Source organism: Natator depressus, chromosome 12 (assembly GCF_965152275.1).
Source record: "Natator depressus isolate rNatDep1 chromosome 12, rNatDep2.hap1, whole genome shotgun sequence".
In the NCBI taxonomy this organism is placed as follows: Eukaryota; Metazoa; Chordata; order Testudines; family Cheloniidae; genus Natator; species Natator depressus.
Window position 1 is genome coordinate 1,597,297 of NC_134245.1, and position 22,126 is coordinate 1,619,422.

Here is a 22,126-nt window from a genome sequence, read left to right on the forward strand (position 1 = left end):
GCAGGACCCAAGGGAGGAGAAGGTGGTTTTACACTATCATTGCTTTCCCCTGATACCCCAGGCCAAGCTTGCCAAGGTCCAGTTCAGCTACCATCATAAGCAGCCTCAAGGCTGCTCTAATTTATGGCTGTCTGCAACAGCCCCCATTATGGAAGCTGGGGATTGTCTGAATGCAACCTCTTCTAGCCATGCTTCATCCCCAAAACACCCCCTGTACTGGGGTCCCCTGAGCATCCTCAGCCAGATTCTCAGGCAAGGTTTCATGCTGCTTTGGGCCCCCAAAGCAGTGCAAAGGGGCCAAGGATCCGGCCCATTGTATTCTCAACCTAGCTGTAGCTAACCTGCACTTTGGGGAGGGCCCTGGGTTCCTTGCTAATGTAGTTTCCTGGAAGGTGACACGCACAGTTAAAAACCAAGCTGGATTGTATAGTGAATAGGGCTAATTATTAACTATAATGGGTAATTATTACTAATAACAGTCACGTGTTCCCTTTCTAGATTCTCCAAAACCTCGAAGTGGCTTCACACCCTCTTCTGGGTGTCCAACCCCCCTCGAGGCAGCTCTCCTGTCCTCTGTGGGTGGGTCATCTTGTCCATAACCCAGGCGAGGGAGGCAGCGTGTGTCTCGGGAGGAGCGCGCCGGACTGGCAGGCAGGAGAGCTGCGCTTTGTGCCCCGTTCCCTGCCGGGTGACCTAGGGCAAGCCACAGCCCCCACTCCGTGCCTCAGTTTCCCCTCTGTAAAATGGGGCTACCGCTCCTGCCCACCTGTGTGACGTGCTTTGCCGCTAGCGGGGGGCTGGGCGTTGTTAATAACACTCAGCTGCACCCAGCACCTGGCTCCCTCCCTTCCCCCGGCTGCCCCCGGGAGAGGCGGGTCTGGCTCAGGGCCCCGCCCGCACCTGGCCGCTCTCACCCCGCCCGCCGCCCCAGCCCCCAATCAGAGCCCCGCGCGCCTGCTGAATGTCCCTGAGGCGCCGCTTGGGGGCGTGGCGGCGCTCATGCCTATGCATGGTATGGAAACGAGCAGGTGCCGGGCTGGCGACTGCGGGTGCCCCGAGGAGCGGAGCTGGAGCGTCCCGACCCGACCCGACCCGCCATGGCCCCGCCGCCCCGCACCTACAGCCCGGCCGAGCTGCGGCAGCGCTGCGCCCAGGGCGCCTGCCTGGTGCTGCGGGGCCGCCGCCTCTACGACCTCAGCGGCTTCGTGCGGCTGCACCCGGGCGGCGAGCAGCTGCTGCGGGAGCGGGCGGGCGGGGACGTGAGCGCCGCGCTGGAGGGGCCGCCGCACCGGCACTCGCGCAACGCGCGCCGCTGGCTGGAGCAGTACTACCTGGGCGAGCTGCGCCCGGCGCCCGCCCCGCAGGTACCGGCCCCGGCCCCGGCCCCGGCCCCGGCCCGCTGCCCCCTGCGCGCCCTGCCCCCTGCGCGCTCCCCCGTCCCTGCCCCCTGCGCCCCCCCCAGCCTGCACCTGTCCGTGCCCGGCGCCCACCCTGCGCCCCCCCCGACCCTGCCCGCTCCCTGCCCCCTGCGCCCCCCCCCCAGCCTGCACCTATCCGTGCCCGGCGCCCACCCTGCGCGCTCCCCCGTCCCTGCCCCCTGCGCCCCCCCCAGCCTGCACCTGTCCGTGCCCGGCGCCCACCCTGCGCCCCCCCCGACCCTGCCCGCTCCCTGCCCCCTGCGCCCCCCCCCCAGCCTGCACCTATCCGTGCCCGGCGCCCACCCTGCGCGCTCCCCCGTCCCTGCCCCCTGCGGCCCCCACCAGCCTGCACCTGTCCCTGCCCGGCGCCCCCCGTCCCTGCCCCCTGCGCCCCCGTCCCTGCACCCGGCGCGCCCTGCCCCCTGCGCCCCCCCGCGCGCTCCCCCGTCCCTGCCCCCTGCGCCGCGCCCCCCAGCCTGCACCCGTCCCTGCCCGGCGCCCCCTGTCCCTGCCCCCTGCGCCCCCCCCCGCAGCCTGCGCCTGTCCTTGCCCTCCGCGCCCCCCCCCCCCGCTGCCTGCACCCATCCCTGCCCGGCGCGCCCTGCCCCTGCTTCCTGCGGCCCCCCCCCCAGCCTGCACCCGTCCCTGCCCGGCGCCCCCTGTCCCTGCCCCCTGCGCCCCCCCCCCCGCAGCCTGCGCCTGTCCTTGCCCTCCGCGCCCCCCCCCCCCCGCTGCCTGCACCCATCCCTGCCCGGCGCGCCCTGCCCCTGCTTCCTGCGGCCCCCCCCCCCAGCCTGCACCTGTCCCTGCCCCCCGCGCCCCTCCCCGCCTCCACCCGTTCTTGCCCGGCGCGCCCTGTCCCTGCGCGCCCCCCCCCCAGCCTGCACCTGTCCCTGCCCTGCACACCCCCTGCCCCCCCCGCCTGCACCCGTCCCTGCCCTCTGCGCACCCTGTCCCTGCCCCCCCCGCAGCCCCCCCCCCGTCCCTGCCCGGCATGCCCTGTCCCTGCGCGCCCCCCCCGTCCCTGCCTGGTGCGCCCCCCTGCACCCGTCCCTGTGCCCCCCCAGCCTGCACCCGTCCTTGCCCTCTGCGCCCCCCCCCGCCGTCCTTGCCCTGTCCCTGCCCGGCGCGCCCCCCCCCCGCAGCCTGCCCCCTGTGCCCCCCCCCCGCAGCCTGCACCCGTCCCTGCCCTCTGTGCCCCCCCGCCGTCCTTGCCCTCTGCACCCGTCCCTGCCCGGCGCACCCTGTCCCCTGTGCCCCCCCGTCCCTGCACCGCCCCCCAGCCTACCCCCTGTCCCTGCCCGGCGCGCCCCGTCCCTGCCCTCTGCGCCCCACCCAGCCTGCACCCGTCCCCGCAGCTCCCCCCCCCGTCCGGCGTGCCCTGCATCCCCCCTCAACCCTGCCCACCCCGCCCCAGCGTGCCTCTGCGCCCTGCCCTCTGCACCCCGTCCCTGTCCCCCCCCCCCGAGCCTGCTCCCATCCCTGTGCCACTCCCTGTGCCCTGTCCCTGCCCTCCGTACCCCCCCAGCTTGCACCTGTCCCTATCCCTGCCCCTGTCCTCGCCCTTTGCACCCCGGTCCCTTAGGCCCCTGTCCTCGCCCTCTGCACCCTGGGTTCCGCTCCCTTTCCTGCCCCTCTGTGCCCCATCCCTGCATTGCACACACCTCCCCATCCTCCCCCTCTGCACCCCCGTCCCTCAGGCCCCGTCCTCCCCCTCTGCGCCCTGTGTCCAGCTCCCTTCCCCACCCCTCTGTGCCCTCTCCCAGTCCTGGTCGCCCTGTCCCATCCCTGCATTGCGTGCACACCCCCAGCCTGCACCCCCTGCACCCATCCCTGCCTTCTACACCCCAGTCCCATCTCTGTGCCATGGGCCCCGCTTCCTTCCCTGCTGCTCTGTGTCCTATCCCTGTCCCTGCCCCCAGTTCCACCTGTCCCCATCCTCTGTGCCCCATCCCAGCATTGTGCACACCCCCAGCCTGCACCCATCCCTGTACCCTGTCCCTGTCCTCTACTCCCTGGTACCCCAGGCTCCTGTCCTCTGCAACCTGGGTTCCACTCCCTTCCTGGCTCCTCTGTGCCCTACCCCTACAGTGCACACCCCTGCTCCTTACATCCATCCCTATCCCTGCCCTCTGCACCCTGGCCCCTCCCTGGGCTCCCTTCCCTGCCTCTTTTCCCTCTACATCCATCCCTGACCTCTGCACCCCAGTCCCCCATCCCTGCCCTCTGCAACCTGGCCCCTCCCTGGGCCCCCCTCCCTTTCCTATTCCTGCAGTGCATACCCCTACCCCCTGCATCCATCCCTAGGCCCCTGCCTCTGCAACCTGGCCCCTCCCTCGGTCCCCCTCCCTTCCCCTTTGCCCCCTATTCCTGCAGTGCACACCCTACCCCCTTCACCTGTCACCTACGTGCCCCCCTTTCACTTCCATGCTGGCTTATTGCTCATCTTCTGAACTTCAGCACTACCCCTCTACCCCCATCCTCTTGCCCTCTGTTCTTACTAGGATGTGGAAATATAAGAGTGGGTGGGGGGGGAGTAACAGCACAAGGTTTGTGGTTCACTCGCCCCGCCTTAGCTCGGAGCAAATCCCTTTTGCAATCTCTGCTCAGTTCTAAAGTGTTCCGTTGATGGGGATACTCCCAGAGGTAGAGCAGTTGTTCCTGGATGCCAGGGAAGGAAGATCAGTCAGTGGCAGGGCACAAATCCGAGCAGGAGGTGCCTAGAGGTGGGCTGCATTGTATACATCCCCCTCAAGCTTCCCCCCCATCCATACAAACTTCAGAGAATGTCACCACTAAGAATAAAATAATTGTTTCCTTTAGGCTAAACTGAGGGTTTAATATTTCAAAATTGTTTGCAGAAGTGGGAGGAAAAATGCTTCATTTCTTCATGCAGAGATCCTGGTTCTCAATTAATTAATTCCGTTCTCAAATAGCCTGTATGCTGCTTTGAAAGGCTTCATTTCTGTGCATGGGCTAAAGGGGTGGAGGTGGGAGGGGTAGTTAACAACTGATGCCAGAGCAAATGCTGCACTCCCGTCACTGCATGGCACTGCCCAATGTTACACTGTCAATGATTATACAGAAACAGTGAGCTAGTCTCTTGAGCTTGTACCCAGCTTCTGTCATAAAGCTGTGTACCGACGCACCAGTAACTTTAGCAGTAAAAATTGGTCAGGTCTGAAAAATTACCAGACTTCCTCTGAAGGCGAAGAGCAATATTTTTGTAAAAGTATTTATGAAGAAAATCCATTCAACTGGTTTTGAGTAACTGGTCTCTCAAATAATTACCCTGATTTTTAAATCTTGATTCCTGTCTGTTTCCTGGTTTCTTATCCCCTCCAGAGGGAAAAGGCTGGTTACTAGAGCTAAATTCAGGTTTTCTTACAAGTACTTTATTTGCTAAAAAATACAGTTGCAGCTGACCACGAAGATCAATGACGGGGTGCTCACCAGGGGTATGACACACCAGGTTCAAACCCTTGCTCTGGAACAGAGCCAAAACAAAATCTTCTGATTTAATCACTCTGAAAAATTTTTATTTGGTTTGACTGAATTGATTTTTTTTTAAAAAAATTCTCTACTGGCACTGGACCAAAACATCAGCTGTTCACCAAGCTCTGTTTGTTATTGTCCCTGCAAACTTTCCCTAAAGTTAAATCCCCTTTAAATCCAGCTGGCACATGAATTGAAGAAAAGTTTTGCTTAATCCTCACTATTCACAATAGTGGCGATAGATCGGGCCCAACCCTGCTGCTAATGCCAACTCTGTACTGTGTGTTGCTCACTTCCATTAGCAGGCATGCGATGTGCTGGGCATCTTCCCAACATGGGCGTCACTGCCCAAAAGCTTTACACTTCAAAAAGACAACAGGCAGAGATGGAGGGTAGGGGAGAGCAGGGGACAAGAGACAGGTAAGCTGGCCGGGTGATGACAGGCTACATGTTGATGAAATACAGCTTGAATGTGTAATCATGTTAAACTACATATTGGAATAGCTTAGAGCCCTGCTGTTATCCCTGTAGGAGTCGTGATAGAAATAGGTGTTCAGGAGGGGATAGTAGCTGTACCACCTGACTCAGGAAACATGTCTGGGACGTGGCATGGTGACCTGGGCTGGAGCAGCAGAACAGAGGGTCACATTGAGACTGGCACTATTGGGATCGCAGCAGGGATGGAGGTGCTAAATAGGGAAGATCGTGGCTAAGGAATGCAATTTTAGCAGTGTTTTGTATCAAGTGTTGGAGGCAACATAAAGTAGGGAGGCCAGAGAAGAGTCTGCAGTAATCACAGCTGGATACTTGGGTCCTGGCTCAGAGTTCCTGCCGTGGGAATAGAAAGAAAGATGGATCTTAGCTGTATGGCAGAAGAGGCAGCAGGGTTCAGATAGGTAGGGCAAAGGAGAGGGAGGAGTCAAAGTGCACTTGCGCCATATGCACCAGCTTGTTGGGAGGGCCTGCGTGCTGCCCTCCGTTACAGTGAAGGGGGTGCTTGAGGTGGGGGGAAGAGGTTTGGGAGAGAAGGTTAGGAGTTCTGTTGTAGCCAGGGCATGGTTGCATTGGGAGGGAAAGCAGCCACAGGCCATTGAGGTTACAGTGTCTGGGGGGGTTGCAAAGACTGCAGATGTGGTGCCTTTAGAAGACTGACTTTGATTTCCCCCTTGTAACTGTGGGGTAGTGATCCTTGTGCTTCCATATTTGTAGGTTTGAGTCTCACTGGCAACTAGACTGTGCTTGAAATGAGGATTAAATGGAGGAAGTACTTGGCTTGAGATGAAAAGATCCAAAAATGGCTCCTTGAAATTTCAGGCGTTTAATACTACTAGTGTCCCTCTGTCTACACAACGAAACCACATTGTGCCACAACATTGGTGTGGCAGGTAACTTTGGAGGCTGACTCAAATGCAGGCCAGCTTTCTAGGGCAGGGATTAAAAAAAAATGGTAAAGGAATTATCGTTATTTGAAAACTAGGCTTGGTTCACTCCCTCTGAAGCTGCTGGAGAGAGATCTTATGGCAACAGAAGATTTTCCATCATCCACCTCTGAACCAGCTAAAGAAACTTCTCAAATGTCCAGTAAATGCCAGCAGCTGGTAGCAGTGCTAGTTGTAAATCAAGCTAATCAGAGAAACATAGGGCTGGAAGGGACCTTGAGAGTTCATCTAGTCTGACCCACCCCTCCACCCCAGCTGCGGCAGGGTCAAGAATACTTAAATGCTTATTCTCCCTTGTAAACGTGCTTGAATGTTACAGCTGGAGAAGCCGTACATCACCACACAGCTTTGTTAGCCACCCCTTTCAGACAAGGCACAAAGAGGGTCCATTTGGCACGAAGCCTCTTGAGTCAAGAGCCCAGGGTCTTAATCCTTGCTTACTTTGACTCTTACTTTTATTCTCTCCTCCCCCTCCCCACACTCCTTTGCCAATGTTGGAGTGAAGGCGGGCTGTTCTGTCCATGCATGGCAGCTGTACGGTGAAATGGCATATCAGGCAGTGCTCCCAAGGAGTCCTCATTAGCTTGGCCAGCAATGCTCACATATTAAAGATCCAGTGACCCATCCAATGCTTGTTTAAAACTTAAACCCCAAGCAACATGCTCTCAAAAGCTAGTTGTGGGTGAGATGTGAGGGTAGTTACACAGTGTATCTCTCACCAAACTCAAGCACTTGGAAGCAAGGCAGTGGCTACCTAAGGAGGCTATAAATAGTGTGTCCATATAACCGACATGTACAGTATTCTTATCCAGTACAAAGCGCTCCTAAGTCATGTGACAAAGTTCCTCCTCTGCCTTGGTGTGTCCTGCACTTATTGGTGGATTTGCTCGCCTCAGAGATTCATGGCAGCCCTCAATTTGGCCACTTTTGCTAGTGGCTTAAACCTGCCATTCACTCAGGTAACCTCATCACTGGCCAGCATGGGAAAAAGGAAGAACAACAATCCTGCCGATCCACCATGTGGGTTGAGGAACAGCCCAGAGACCTTCACCTCTGGGGGAACCCACAGTCCAGGTCAAACTCCTCTTGTCTGATCAGGAGTTGAGAGGTTTGGGGGGAACCCAGGCCTACCCACTACTCTGGGTTCCAGCCCAGGGCCCTGTGGACTGCAGCTGTCTAGAGTGCCTCATGGAACAGCTGCATGGCAGTTACAACTCCCTGGACTACTTCCCCATGGCCTCCTCCCAACACCTTCTTTATCCTCACCACAGATCTTCCTCCTGGTATCTGATAATGCTTGTACTCCTCAACCCTCCAGCAGTACGCCTTCTCACACACAACCCTAACTGAAGTGAGCTCCTTTTTAAACCCAGGGGCCCTGATTATCCAGTCTGCCCTAATTGATTCTAGCAGCTTCTTAATTGGCTCCAGGTGTCCTAATTAGCCTGCCTGCCTGAATTTGTTCCAGCAAGTTCCTTCTTTTCTGTTTCAAAAACCAAAAAACTGCCTGTTACCTTACCCAGGGAAAATGGACCTGCTTAATCTGGGACTAATATATCTCAAAGGGCAGCAGCTCAGGGACTCGTGTGGGGGCGACTGTCCGCAGATCAGTCAAAATGCAGACTCCAGTGGCTCTCCTTGCTTCCGCTGCTGTTCTAGGCTCTGGCAAGGCTGGTTTCCATATCTGTACTGAGCAGGCCTGAGACTCAGACTGTACGGCTCTCTGGTGTTTCCCAGCTACAGCTGGCTCACCGGGAGTTCCAAATGAGCCCTAGCTCCAGGGATATTGATACTACTGCTAAGTTCATTGGTGCGGGTGCTGCCACAGTGGGGGTGGCTGGTTCAGGAGCAGGTATTGGAACAGTGTTTGGCAGCTTGATCATCGGCTATGCCAGGAATCCCCTCTCAAGCAGCAGCTCTTCTCCTACGCCATCCTGGGCTTTGCCCTGTCCGAGGCCATGGGACTCTTCTGTTCAGTGGTGGCACTCCTCATCCTGTTTGCTCTGTGACAGCCTCTGGGCCAACCCATGGCTTCCATCACTCTGTGTCCTCTCCAGTTTGAGTCTGCCTCCTTCACCAGAGCGTTCCAGATTTATACTTAAACAAAAGCTTTTCTCCTAAAAATACAAAAACTACTCCCCTGCAGAGAGGGTGCTTGCCGCTGCCATCCAGGGATGCGGAGGTGTAGAAAAGAGCCAACATAACAGGCCAAGGGAGCGGAAGATGAGGGCTCTCTCTTCTGCTCCTCCTGCAGGTCACCCAGTAGTGGTTCCACTCACTGCTGGCCTGGGGCTATGTCCGCTTGCTGGCTGATTTCTGATCTCCTGTCTCCTGCTTTCAGATAAACAGAGGCTGGGGTTATAATCCAAGTAGGTCATTCCAAGGGCCTTCTCTCTGGAGTGTGGAGGGGCTCCCTTGTTGAAAGCTGCCCTGTTTGGGGACACTTGCCAGAGACCCCCTTAGCACTCTGCACCCCCTTCACAGCAGCTAGTATCAGCTGGAATCTTGCTGCCTACCCCTGGAAGTGATCTAGCCTGAACTGGTGGCAGGTCTTTCATAACCAAGGCTTCCTCCCTTTTCTTTGGACTGCTCTCCCTTGGGGAGGGTGCCAGAGCCAGCGTTTAGTGACCTTCAGACCATGGGGTGCAAGGTTTCTGTTTGGCTAATTTTGTTTGTTTTTGTTTGTTTTCTTGGCTTAGTTTAGCTCTTGTGTTTCAGCATGGAGCAGCGAGGGCCGTGCACCAGCTGTCTCTCAGGGACGGCTTTGTAAATCGTCTGAATTTTGGTATCATAGGGCTCCTGTTAGCATTTTTGAAACAAAATTCTTCAGTCTTCCAAATCCTTGAAAGAGCAAATGGTCCCCAGCTTGGAGACTCTTCTCCTTTCTCCCATGCCACTCCCCTTCCAGCCCCCTCCCCCATGCTCCCAACGAGCTAGCCAGACAAGCAAGTTCCTACTCTGCAGCCTGTTCTGGAGGGGAATGCCGTTCAGATTTAATAATTTTATTAAGATGATGTTAAAATAAAAAAGGTACAAAGTTTAAGTGTAGAAGCTTCTGTTTATCAGGGAATAAGGTACAGATTATCAAGGGGTGCAAAATTCGGTTTAGGATCGGATGGCATAAGGAAAACATAATCTGCAATAGCCCCAATTGGGGCTAAAAGGTTAATGGGTCAAAGTACAGACATGGAGACATGAGGGTATGTTCATACAATGGCTCTGTTCAGGTGTGGAGTAGAATGAGTGGATACGATGATGAGGATGGATTTACCCTCCTTTGGTGAGATTTAATATTCAGGTTTCAGAGTAACAGCCGTGTTATTCTGTATTCGCAAAAAGAAAAGGAGTACTTGTGGCACCTTAGACTAACCAATTTATTTGAGCATAAGCTTTCGTGAGCTACAGCTCACTTTATCGGATGCATACTGTGGAAAAATCCACAGTATGCGTCCAATAAAGTGAGCTGTAGCTCACGAAAGTTTATGCTCAAATAAATTGGTTAGTCTCTAAGGTGCCACAAGTACTCCTTTTCTTTTAATGTTCAGTGAGTTTATGGTTCCAGTCAAGAGCCGAGGGAAGCAGACCGTGGAGGGAGATCAGACACAACCTGGCACTAGACAAACTCTCTGTCTGGCATCTGCTGATTTAAGTAACAAGTGACTTGCTTGCTGCACGCATGCCCTCAGACTCGGATTTGCTTTGCCTGGGCCAGAAAAGGTTTAAATCCCATTCTAATGGCACAGCAAACACATGTCGCCCAGAGTCCCTGTTAAGAGGACATGTCCCACTTGCCTTCAATGACTGCTTGTGTGTGTGTAATGGTGGTGTAGCCGTGTGAGAGTGCCAGGATATTGGCAATACAAGGGGATGAGGTAAGAGCTTTTATTGGACCAGGTAATAGCTTTTATTCTCTCTCACTGACAGGAGTTGAAAAGAGATTACCTCATCCACTTCCTCTCGTTTTTTCCATCTGTAAATTACCCTGTCCTTTGTGCAGACACTGCAGCTGTTTGGGCTTTAGGAGAGGCTTATCTCCACATTCGATGTGCCATGCGGGTTGTACTCTGAGCATTTTGGGTATGTGTACACTACCCACGTTAGTGTGGCTGCGGCAGCGCTGTGAAGTGGGTAGTGTAGAGACGCTTTATCACTGGGGGAGTGCTCTCCCAGCAATTTAAAAAAATCCCCCACCCCGAATGAGGGGTGGTAGCTCTATTGCTGGGAGTGTAGCTCCTGGGGACAAAGTGGTCTCTGCTGGCGCTTTTCAGCGCTAAAACTTTTGTCGCTCAGGGGTGTGTTTTTTCACACCCCTGAACGACAAAAGTTTTAGCCATGAAAGTGGCAGTGCAGACACAGCCTAAGTCTGTCTTTTTAAGGCCCCCATGACATCATGGCATGTCTTCAGTTTTCCCCCAAACAGAGGCAAATCCTTCTCGCATAAGTCTGGATTCTACTGTAGACTTAGGCACCAATTCTGATCTCGGTGATGCTGGTGGGGTTACTGCTCTGCTCTGTTCTGTGAGAGAGCTTTGCTCTTGTTTCCCAAGGGTGGGAATGCCTGGTGTGCTCAAAGGATGCTCAAGCAGCCCACAGCTCTGTGAAATGGGACCTGCATGATTTCCAATAAGCACCTTCCAAATGGTTCCAGTGGAAGAACAAGCCTGCAACTTAGGCTTATCTCCTATTGCCACAATCCTGTGCTAAGGACACCCTATGCAGCTAAAAGAAATTCGTCATGTCTCTGGGTGATTCAGTCTCCCCTGGATCATTGGAATGTAGGCTCTAGGTCAGCTCACTGGACGTCTAGGAGTGTTGGTGTGTATGGCTGAAGACTGGACAGGCAGGAGACACATCCTGGAGAGGGAGGATTTTGAGGAATGCTGCATAGAACTTGGATGAATCTAATGCTGGTTTCTCCAGTCTCTGTTAATGGCTTGAACCTGTTTGACCACATTCTGGCCCTGTGTCTCTTATAAAGATAAGGTCTCTGACAGCAAAGAGGCTGGAGGACTGGGTGTGCACTTGGAACTGGGGTTTGCTGCCTCTCACAGCTCTTGCAGACAGAATTAGTTAACAGTAGTTCTGAAATGCAGGCAGAAGCCCCCTAGAATGTATGCTGATTTGTTCACTTGAACTTGCAGAGTGGCTTGCTCTGGGATTGATTCTAATGATCCCAGATAGTCATGTTATCCAGTTCTGCAATTGCCACTATATCACATTGACTGAAGTTTAAGAGGCATTCTGCTTTTTTTCACTAGCAAGTCCTTAGAGAGTGTCTTTGAGTTCTGATTGCCAGATGCACTGCAGGCACTTCTTGGTGAAGTGGTAGATTCTGAACTAATAGCCTGAACTGTATAGAAGATTCTCTAAAATCCACAGCCTGGCTGATGCAAGAACTGGAGTCCAGAGCTATAAAATAGGGCATTTATAAACAAGGCATAAAGTTGGGCCCCCATCCAACAAGTCCAAAATTTTGCACAGAAATTAAGTATGGGGATGTTAAATAGTGCTATATTTACTCAACTTTCTTGGGCATGAATGATGTTGGAAACACAGCTTACATCACTCAGTTCTAATGGGATTTTCCAAATGGAGGTGGGTGCCCATATACCATCGAAATGCATTGGGAGTTGCGTGTCTTGGAATCTCCCTGTCTAAAGTGACTAACTTTTGTAGGCTTAAGTGGTCTAATTCTCTCTGCCTTGTATGAGACTCAAGGGTTCCTGAGCAGTGGCCTGAGTGAATGTTGTTGTTTGGCTACTGCATGTTCTAATCAGGGTTCCTGATTCCCTAATTTTTAGTTGCTGTTTTCAGAGTTGGTGTCCCATGCGTGCCACCATTTTGGGGTTAAAGCGTTTCCCATGTCCCAGCTTCCAGGGAGCACTTCTGGGGCTTGGGCGTCCAGGTATTTGAGTGCCTCAGGCAGGCATGTCCATGTTTGCTCATGCTTCTGTGGGTCCTGAGTGTGTGTCCTCCAGACAACCGCTCCCTGGCACATATCCTGGGATGAATCAATAAACCCAATTGTCTGAAATAAAACATCACTAGTTTTGCAATCAGAATAGAAAGAAATCAAAGCTAAGTGGGATAATTATAATCTAGTCTCTATTCTGGGTAACAGCCTTGCTAGATTGGGGGGGAAGAAATCATATAATTGAGTCTCTGATTTAAGCAAAATACACTTTGATCAAGGCATCACTGGTGGCATGCGGCTGTGTCAGTAAAAAGCCCCTGTACTATCACATTCCTTGGCTTGGCATGGGTAGGGGTGAACTGCCTGCATCCTCCCTTACAAAAGAAGATCTCATGTTCCATTCAGAAGTGCTGTAAATATCATGATGCTTTTTGTTGCTGATTGAACTTATTCTTATTCTTCATCTCCTCACAAAGGCACCAAATGTTTGACACTTCTAATTAACGTACGTTGCTTTAATGTCCTGTGGCCTTCTGGATGGCTGAAGAGGACAAGAGCTTCGAGGACTCTACTCGTCTTCTGTCTTCCTTCTATCTTGCGGTGCAGGGGAAGAGCCCATCTGGGGACAGGGGAGCAAGGTTCTGTTAGGGCTGGGGCCTGACATTCTCAGGGTACAAATCTCACTTATGCTCCAGTTTGTCCAATCCATGATCTCTCGCAAGCACATGTAACTAATAAAGGGTGCATTGTGATGAGGATTGGGTAGCAGCGTCACATTATCTTGAGTTTGGTATTTTACTTCTTGAATCCCACCCCTCAAGACTGGTTATCTTAAACCATGAGTGTCGCAAGCCAGCCACACCTCAGCTACCTACAGAACCGGCTCCTTGGCTCGAGGGCAGGGTGGGAAGTGAAGTGGTAGAAGCCAAGAGTGTGAATTTACTCTTGTAGGGCTCCTAATATCACCAGAGGGAAACTGAAACAATGGAAGGGTTTGAGCTGCAGAGAGAGCACTTCCTCATTAATAACAACAATAATTTCTTATATACAGTTATATTGTAGTAATGTTGGTCCCAGGATATGAGAGAAGGTGGGTGAGGTAATAACTTTTATTGGACCAACTTCTGTTGTTGAGAGGGATGAAGGCCTGGCCTATGTTACAGAGTCAGGTTGCCATAAGTTCCTTGCGTCAGCCTAGATGTGGAAATGTCTTCACTTAAATTTGGCTCTCGCCAACATAAATGCCTCTCTACGCTAATTTAGTAACACACCTCCCCATACGGCTTAGTCATGGTCGATGTAATTAGGTCAACGCCCTGTCAGTGTAGACCCTGAACGTGAACAATGGTTCACGTTGACTGTTACTGGCTCTCGGGAGTGCCCCACATTGACAATACAATCAATAGAAGTGCTCCTGGTGATGATGCAGACACAAGGAGCCAAGCGTGCGCACAGAAGCAATTTAATAACTGTGCTTGGCTGTATGTCGACGTAATATTGTAGTGTAGAGATGGCCAAGTTTCTGAGTTTACAAAGCTCTTCTCAGGTCTGGGAAACTAAGGCCATATCTACGTTAGCGAACTCCCAGGGCACAGCTGTATTGATGCTATAAGATAGTTGGCATAGAGCAGCTACATGAACGGAGGGGAGATCTCCCATTGACATAATAAAACCACCTAAATGGGAGGTGATAGCCATGCACATGAGTGCTCATGCCAGCCACAGTGACATACCTGCACCATTGCAGCTGCGCTGTGGTAGTGTGTCTGATGAAGATGCTTTAAGCCCCCACCCCGGGGCGGGGGAGGGTTCTCCTGTCGACTTAATTACTCCACCTCTGCAAGAGGCAATAGCTATGTCAGCAAGAGAAGCTCTCAGGTCAGCATAGCACTGTCCACACCAGTGCTTAGGTCAGTGTAATTTATGTCACTCAGGGGTGGGGATTATTCACATCCCATAGCAACATAAATTATACCAAAGTAAGTGGTAGTGTAGACAAGCCCCAAGTTATTTTCCCAGACCTGAAGAGCTCTGTGTAAGCTCTGAAGCTTGTCTCTCACCAACAGAAGTTGGTCCAGTAGAAGAGATTCCCTCACCCACCTTGTCTCTCTTTCTTATGTAGCGCTTTTCATCAGTAGAGTCACAATCTTGTAATGCATTTATCCTTTGAGGTAGGGAAGCAGTGTTATTCTCATCTTAGAGATGAGAAACTGAAGCCCAGAGAGGCTAAGTGACTTGCCCAAGGTCATGTAGGAAGTCCATGGCGGAGCAGGAAGCTGAACCTGGGTTTTCCCACCATCATTGGCCCATTCTTCTCTTCTTATGTAAGAGCAGACAACAAAACAGCTATGGCAGGACCTTACTAACAACTGGCAAACCAGCCAGCAGTTATTAAATAAACCAAATAAAGCAAGGTCAATGAATCAGGCTGGTTTATTTTTTGACAGCTGCAATTCAATTGGCCTGTGTGTTTGTAGGATGTTTGAGATCAGAGCCTCAGTCTTGACGTTGATGCCGTAAAATTTTACGGCATCGAGAGTACCATGCGCTAATACTTCATTCTGGGAAGTTAGACAAGGCTGAGAATAATTTGAACCCTCACTACAGCACTCTTAGAACCGAGTGGTGGGGAGATGCCCTCAGTTTGCATAAGTGAGCAGATGAGCTAGATTCTATGGTATTTGGGTCCAAACTCCACAAATGGATTTCAGGAGCTCAACTTCTTTGAAAACCAAAGCTATGTCTGTACAATTGGCCTCTGGAAGCTCCTGGCAGAGGGTGGTCTTTTCTCCCCTTTCCATCCCCCCCCCCCCCCCCCCCAGCCTCTTGCTTTCAAGTAGCAGAAGCTTGTCAGACATTTTGATTTGGGTTATGTTTTGTTTTTTGTTAATTCCAGTTCCTGATATCTCTTCTCTAAACCTTACCCTCAAAAATTTAAATAAATCAAACCAAACTAACATGATGTGTGTGAACCTTCACTCTGCTTGTGTGTGATATCCCTTTCTCCTGCTCTGTCTGTCTTGTTTGTTCAGATTACAAGCTCTTTGGGCCAGTGACTGTCTATTACTGCTTGTGCAGTGCCTACCCCAATCTTTATCTTGGTTGGCGTTAACATAATAAACAATGATAAATCGTGCGTAGCGATCACATTTGCTAGTGGGTGGGACTTTATCTGCGTAGTCCTGCCCTGGTCTGATTGGGACTAACCATAGGCATCATGTGAATGCAATTTATAATCCTTCAGAAAGGACTGTTCCAGGTGCAACAGGAAATGGCTCTCCCCTTGCAAGGTCTGGATGAAGACGACATTGGCTATGTTTCCTTTGTTTCAGTTTTGTGGGGTTTTCTTTTCGCAGGAACATGAGACCTCACTTGGTGGCCACGTGTGCTGTCATGATGAGGCTGGAGCAAGTTGCCTTCACTCATGCAAGTAGTGCGTGGATTTAGCTAATATGCTGGCTATGCACTTCATGAGCATGTTTATGTTGACCTTCATTATCTAATACTCCCTTGTGGGGGTTGGAGATGATAGAAAGTCTGGGGGCAAATCATAAAACTTTCCATCTACCTTAATGACTCAAATTACAGGAGGGCTGCAGTGAGCTCTAGGCCAGTGGTTCTCAACTTTTTTTCATTTGCGGACCCTTAAAAAAAAAAAAAAAAAGTCAACTGGAGGTGTGGACCTCTTTGGACATCTATTGTCTGTATATAGAGTCAAATTCTGTTCAGTTTTCAATCTGTCTTTTGTGGATCCCTTAGTCATAAGCTGCAGACAGCCAGTGGCTGAGAACCACTGCTCTAGGACACGCATGAGCATGTGAAAGCACAGCTGCGATGGAAGCTGCCTTGCAACCTTTGCTCGAATGGGTGTTGCTGTCCATGGCCCACGATCCTCTGGCTCAGCTGGCACTCCTGAGTTTTCACTCTCTTCTCCAGTCATCTTTTTTCTGTTCTCTGCCCACCGAACCTCGAATAAGGAGAGAAAGTCACAACGTCTGCAGGTCTGATTTTTGAGTCACCGCACTAGCACCTTTGGCCTCAGTGAAGTTGTTATTGATTTGATCAGAGCCAGCTTCCTACATCATTCAAACAAGCTCTCTCTGGCTAAGCAAACTCGGAGGGCAGGATGCCTCCCAAACCCCTTCTTGGAGCAGATTATGATAATGATGACACGGGGCACGATGCTCATAAATCAAACATGCCTCAGACTATTTTGTGTCTTTGTCTTGAATTGCTGTTCACTTCTTGTAAAGCTTCACCTGTGTTTGCGGAGTACCAGAATAGAAATGGAATACCAGCCCCGAAGAGCTTTCAGTTTACATTAATGGAGAAGAGACGGTGACCCAGATGGGACAGGGTTATTGGAGGCTGATAAGATTGTGGTTATTGGGAAGACTTGCGGCGGTGGTCTTAAGTAACATAGAAGGCATCTGTTTCTAAACATGTGTTTAAGGAAATCAAAATTGGAGCTTCCATGGGGGTATTGGCGACTCATGGAAAACTAGTTCTTAAATTAGGTAGCTCTTCCAGTCTGTGGTTCTCTTTCCATGATTCGTTAGGGCAGTGATACTGCGACTGAGACGCGTGTGCCACAAGTGGCTCTTTAATGTGTCTCCTGTGGCTCTTTGCAGCACATGATATTAAAACATTGATTTAATTTATTAACCAATCAGAAGGCTTTTACTATGTTATTAACCAATTGTAGTTGATGAAATAATACTTGGTCAGTCATTTTGCTGAGAGAATAGTTACACACACACACACACACACACACACACACACACACACACACCCTTGTATGTGTATATATACATACACACACAAAATATTTCCCTGGGCATACTATGACACTATGAATCTATAGCACTGTAGTAAATGAGACCATGAATTCACACTCCTGTAGCTCTTCTGGGTAATGTAGATCGGTAATTCAGCTCCTGAACCACTGGGGTCTGAGCATCACCCATTATTTCACAGCTCATCCACTCCTGCTGCTCTATCCAGTTGTTGAAAACCACAATCCTCCACTGAGCCTTGTTCCTGGCTGCCATGGAAATAATCATGCAATTGCATCCCTGAGACCTGCAGATTCCATCTGCACCATAGCAGGAGGATGGATCCCCGTGCTGGGAAGCAGTTATATTGCCTCAGTGGCTTTAAGTCACTCGACAGCTTGCTGCCTCAGTCAAGTTTCAGGTGGTGTTGGAGGGCTGGACCGGTGTTGGGGCCCCTGGGCATGAGTGCCCCAGTTTGCACTGGAGCCCCCTGTGCTAGCTCCGCACAGACCCATCAGGAGCTTTGAAGAATTTACAATCTGAGGGTCCAGTCCCTTGCCCCTCTTGTTTCCCTTCTCCTCTCATTCCTTCTCGCAACCTCTGGGTCCTTTCTCCTAAAAGAAACCACCTCTCTCATTCACTATTCCTGAAGAAAGACTTCCCTGACCCCACTTCCCCACAGGGCATGCGTGTGCTCTCTTTTCTCTCTGACTCCGCTTCCTTCTCTCCTTCAGTCTGACTTCCACCATCTTGGCACAGCTGAAACCAGTGACCTTGCCAAGGGCAATGACCACCAATGCATGGCCAAAGCAAAGGGTCTCCTCAGTCTCTCCTTTGGGGGTCCCATGCCCTCTTCTAGCCCCGTCTCTCTGGATGTCCCTAAGAGTTCAGTCCTTGGTCCCCTCCTCATCAATCTGTGTTCTTTCCTTCAACAGCCTCATCATCTGTCCCCTTCTTAATTCTGCTATATTTACTGCCCTGCCTTCTATGCTTGGAACAGCCTCCCTCTGCCCAGCCTCCAAGCACCTGCTGTCTTGGCATTCAGGATCATTCCATATTTGCCCAATCTCCCATGGCCAATAGACCAAGGAGATCTGCTGCTACCACCCTCCTTCCTCAGCCTCTGAATTATCTGCATTGCACTTTTCTTTCTTTGCCTGGGCAGGTCCCTGGCCTGAGGCACTTTAGACACTCTTGTGCGGCACTGTGCATCCCTATGATGCCAATTAGTTTAATATTAATGCTGGAGAATTAATGAACAAACTTTAGCTCTTGCCTCATATTGAGCATCTCCATGACTAATGTATTCCCCTAGCTTTGGGAGGTACGGGCAGACCATCTTAGCCTCAGACTTCTGTTCCCTTTTTATTAGAGTTGGAAAAGGGCAGAGAAGGGCAACAAAATGATGAGGGGTGTTTGGAACAGCTTCCACATGAGGAGAGCCATGTGGTGTTTAGATGTTGCTTGTAATGATTAGAATTGGGATCACTGGCTGAGAGTCTAAAAGGACAGAAAACAGGAAGGAGCGGGAGGAGTTGAGAGGTTGGGAGAAAGCTACAGCGGGTGCAGCAACAGCAGCTTGGTAAAGAGGTTTCCACTTCGAAAATAAAGTCCTGTTGAAGCTTGTTAGTACCTTGCCTGGTTGCTACAACATTTTGGCGACGAGGGTGGATCTTCTGCCTCTGAACCCACCTACGCCCTTTCTGCAAAGCCCAGGTGAGCCTCCAATTGCTTTTACTACCTGAATCCATATGTTTGAGACTTATCTGCTTGCAATCACTGCTACAGAGATTTCTGAAGTAAGAAAGCGTGCTCTGCTAATCCACTGCCTTGGAGCAGAAGGACAGCGTATATTTTACACTTTTCCCCTTGCAGATGATAAATATGAGACTGCACTCACTGCATTAAAGAACTTTTTTATGCCAGAAGTGAATGTAGTAGCTAATCACTACAGATTTTGCCAGCATGAGCAGAAACCAGGGGAAACTATAATGCAGTATATTGCTTCCCTGAGGAGTCTGATTGTAACTTGTGACGTTGGGAATATGGCAGATGAGATGTTTAGAGACCAGCTCATTGAGAAAACAACCATGCTTCATGTAGGAGAACACTTACTTCTAGAACCACAACTTACACTAGAAAAAGCAATAACCATTGCTACCCAGATTGAGTCAGCTACAGCTGAAGCCAAAACAATGAGCCTGGATATAGGAGGCACAGTCCAGGCTGTGACTCCTTTGCAGAAAAGTTCACTACCACTGCAGACGCACAATTGCAAGAGGAAAACTAATGAAAAACCACCAAATCAGCAAATTCAAAATACAGTAAAAGCATGTTTTCGCTGTGGATCCCCACAACACCTTGCAAGCTACACAGGATGTCCAGCAAAAGTAGCTCACTGCAATCATTGCAAAAAGATTGGACATTTTGCTAAAGTATGCGACAGTTCAGTCAGTGTAGCCAGTTCAATTAACAGGTGCATGCAGTTACAATACCAGATGTTACTGTGCTGAGCGTGGACAAAATCACTACTGCACATATTCCAGAACAGATAAAGTGCACTGTAAACTTTTCCGCCATATCCGCATGCAAACCACACTCTAACCGCTGAGCCAGTGTCCAACGTTAGCTGGAATCAGGTAGTATAGATTCCATCTATCTGCATTACTTTAAAGACGTGCCTCTTACTGAACCCAGACTTCACTTGCTGTGCTATTTGAAAAACCATGTTCCAGTACGTGGCTGCCTGCCAGTAATAGTTACTTTTGGGGATTGCTGTGTAACTGCAGAGTTCTACATTGTCCACAAAGGCACTCCTATCCTTGGCAGAGATTTAGTGGCTGTTTTAAATCTCAGAGTAGTTAATGGATGAATTGATCTTCCTCAGCAAAGCACTCTTGCAGTACACACACCAGTTTCAGCTGGGACCCAGCACCAGGTTGAGGAGAAACTCCGCTGTGCTTCTGGGTTTCCGCATCAAGTTAAAATGCGGAATAATGTGATGCCTGTACGGCAGACGTTACGGCGCTTACCCTTTTCAGTCAGGGAAGCTGTTTCAGAGGAACTTAGAAAAATTGTTCAAAAGGACATTATTGAAGAGATCGTCTCCTCGGAATGGGTTTCACCTGTCGTAGTGACGCAGAAGAAGGGTGGAGGCCTTCGCCTTTGTGTGGACTTTAAGGGAGCCAAATAAAGCTTTTGTGACTGACAGCCATCCTCTTCCTCACGTAGAAGAAGTATTTGCAGAACTCCATGGAGCAAAGATGTTTTCTGCTCTTGATTCGCAGAGCGCAACCACCAGGTTATGTTGCATGAAGATAGCAGAGACCTCACAGCATTTATTACACATGAGGGACTATTTCATTTTAAACGTGTTCCATAGGGTCTTGCATCTGCTCCAAGTGCCTTTCAAAAAATGTCATTGATTCTGAAGAATCAACACGGAGTTCAGTGCTATCTGGATATTATGTTTTGAAATACTTCTGAGGAGCATGACAATAACCTGCTGTCTGTACTAAACTGCATCAGCACAGCAGGCCTCCAGCTCAATAGGTCCAAATGCAAATTTAGACAAACTGATCTCTCCTTTCTGGGGCATACAATTTCACAGGCTGGACTAAAACCTGATCCAGATCATATCCCGGCATTTTCAAATGCTGCTCCTCCAACAGATTTGCAAACCTTACATTCCTTCTTGGGTCTTACTTCCTGGTATGCAAAATTCATTCCCATTTATGCTTCTGTCATTGAACCGTTATGGGAATTACTACGGAGAAGTTCAACCTTAGTGTGGACAATGGATCATAGGATATCAGGGTTGGAAGGGACCTCAGGAGGTCATCTAGTCCAACCCCCTGCTCAAAGCAGGACCAATCCCCAAGTTTTTCCTTAGATCCCTAAATGGCCCCCTCAGGGATTGAACTCACAACCCTGAGTTTAGCAGGCCAATGCTCAAACCACTGAGCTATCCCTCCCCCCCACAAGCTAGTTTCGAAACGGTGAAAGACTTGATTGTACATAGTCCAGTACTTGCACTATTCAGTCCTGCATTGCCCACAATTGTAACTAATGATGCTTCTGATTATGGACTTGGGGCTGTTCTCACACAACTGCATGAGGACAACACAGAGAGGACGGTTGCATTTGCTTCAAGGACGCTAAGTAACGCTGAGAGAATATTCTACAGTCGAAAAAAGAGCTTGTGTCTGGGCTACGGAAAAATGGAGAACTTGTGGGGGCCGCACGTTCAAGTTGCGCACAGACCACAGCCCTTTGACGACCTTGCTCACCACGAAAGGACTGGGCAGAGCAGGATACCGTATTGCTAGAGGGTCTGCAAGACTACTCTCTTCCAATTATGAACTGGAATATAAGCCTGGAAACCAAAACGTGGCCGCTGATTGCCTCTCGCCTGCCTTTGCCTTCACCAGATGGTCCACCGGAGGATGAGGTTGTCGTGGTGCGCTTATTACAAACGCTCTCACTGCAGTTAGAAGGGAACAATTTCAAGCTGCTTGTTCAGCGTGTCCAGTTCAACAAAAACCACAGGAATTTCTGACAAAGATGTCCCAGTCGCCCTAAAAACCTTGACCTAGTTTTGCTGCCTTATTTTAGAGTTCGGGATGAACTTTCTTTGTTTGCAAAAAGAAAAGGAGTCCTTGTGGCACCTTAGAGACTAACCAATTTATTTGAGCATGAGCTTTCGTGAGCTACAGCTCACTACATCCGATGAAGTGGGCTGGAGCTCACGAAAGCTTTTGCCCAAATAAATAAAGGTTCTACAACTACTCCTTTTCTTTTTGCGGATACAGACTAACACGGCTGCTACTCTGAAACCTTTCTTTGTTTGATGGCTGTGTGCTACGAGGTACACACCGGCTCCTTGTGCCAGAAGAATTACGGTCAAAACTCATACATCTGGCACACGATACTCATCAAGGAATTGTCCGAACCAAACAACGACTACGGGATCTGTATTGGTGGCCAGGGATGGACTCTCAAACTGAAGCACTCATAAAATCCTGTGTCACTTGCCAAATGCATGATAAGACAGCAGTAACATGTACCCCTCCATTACAGCCTGTT

At 50.7% G+C, this 22,126-nt stretch overlaps 1 protein-coding gene across 1 annotated transcript in view; it reads left to right on the plus strand.

The window, feature by feature from the left end:
* Positions 1–1,251: 1,251 nt before the first annotated feature.
* The window catches only part of FA2H (fatty acid 2-hydroxylase), a 79,683-nt gene continuing 58,808 nt past the window's right edge, over positions 1,252–22,126 (plus strand). Inside the window, exon 1 of the mRNA XM_074968316.1 lies at positions 1,252–1,364. The gene's annotated coding sequence lies outside the window, so the exon portion shown is untranslated. The remainder of the gene's footprint in view (positions 1,365–22,126) is intronic.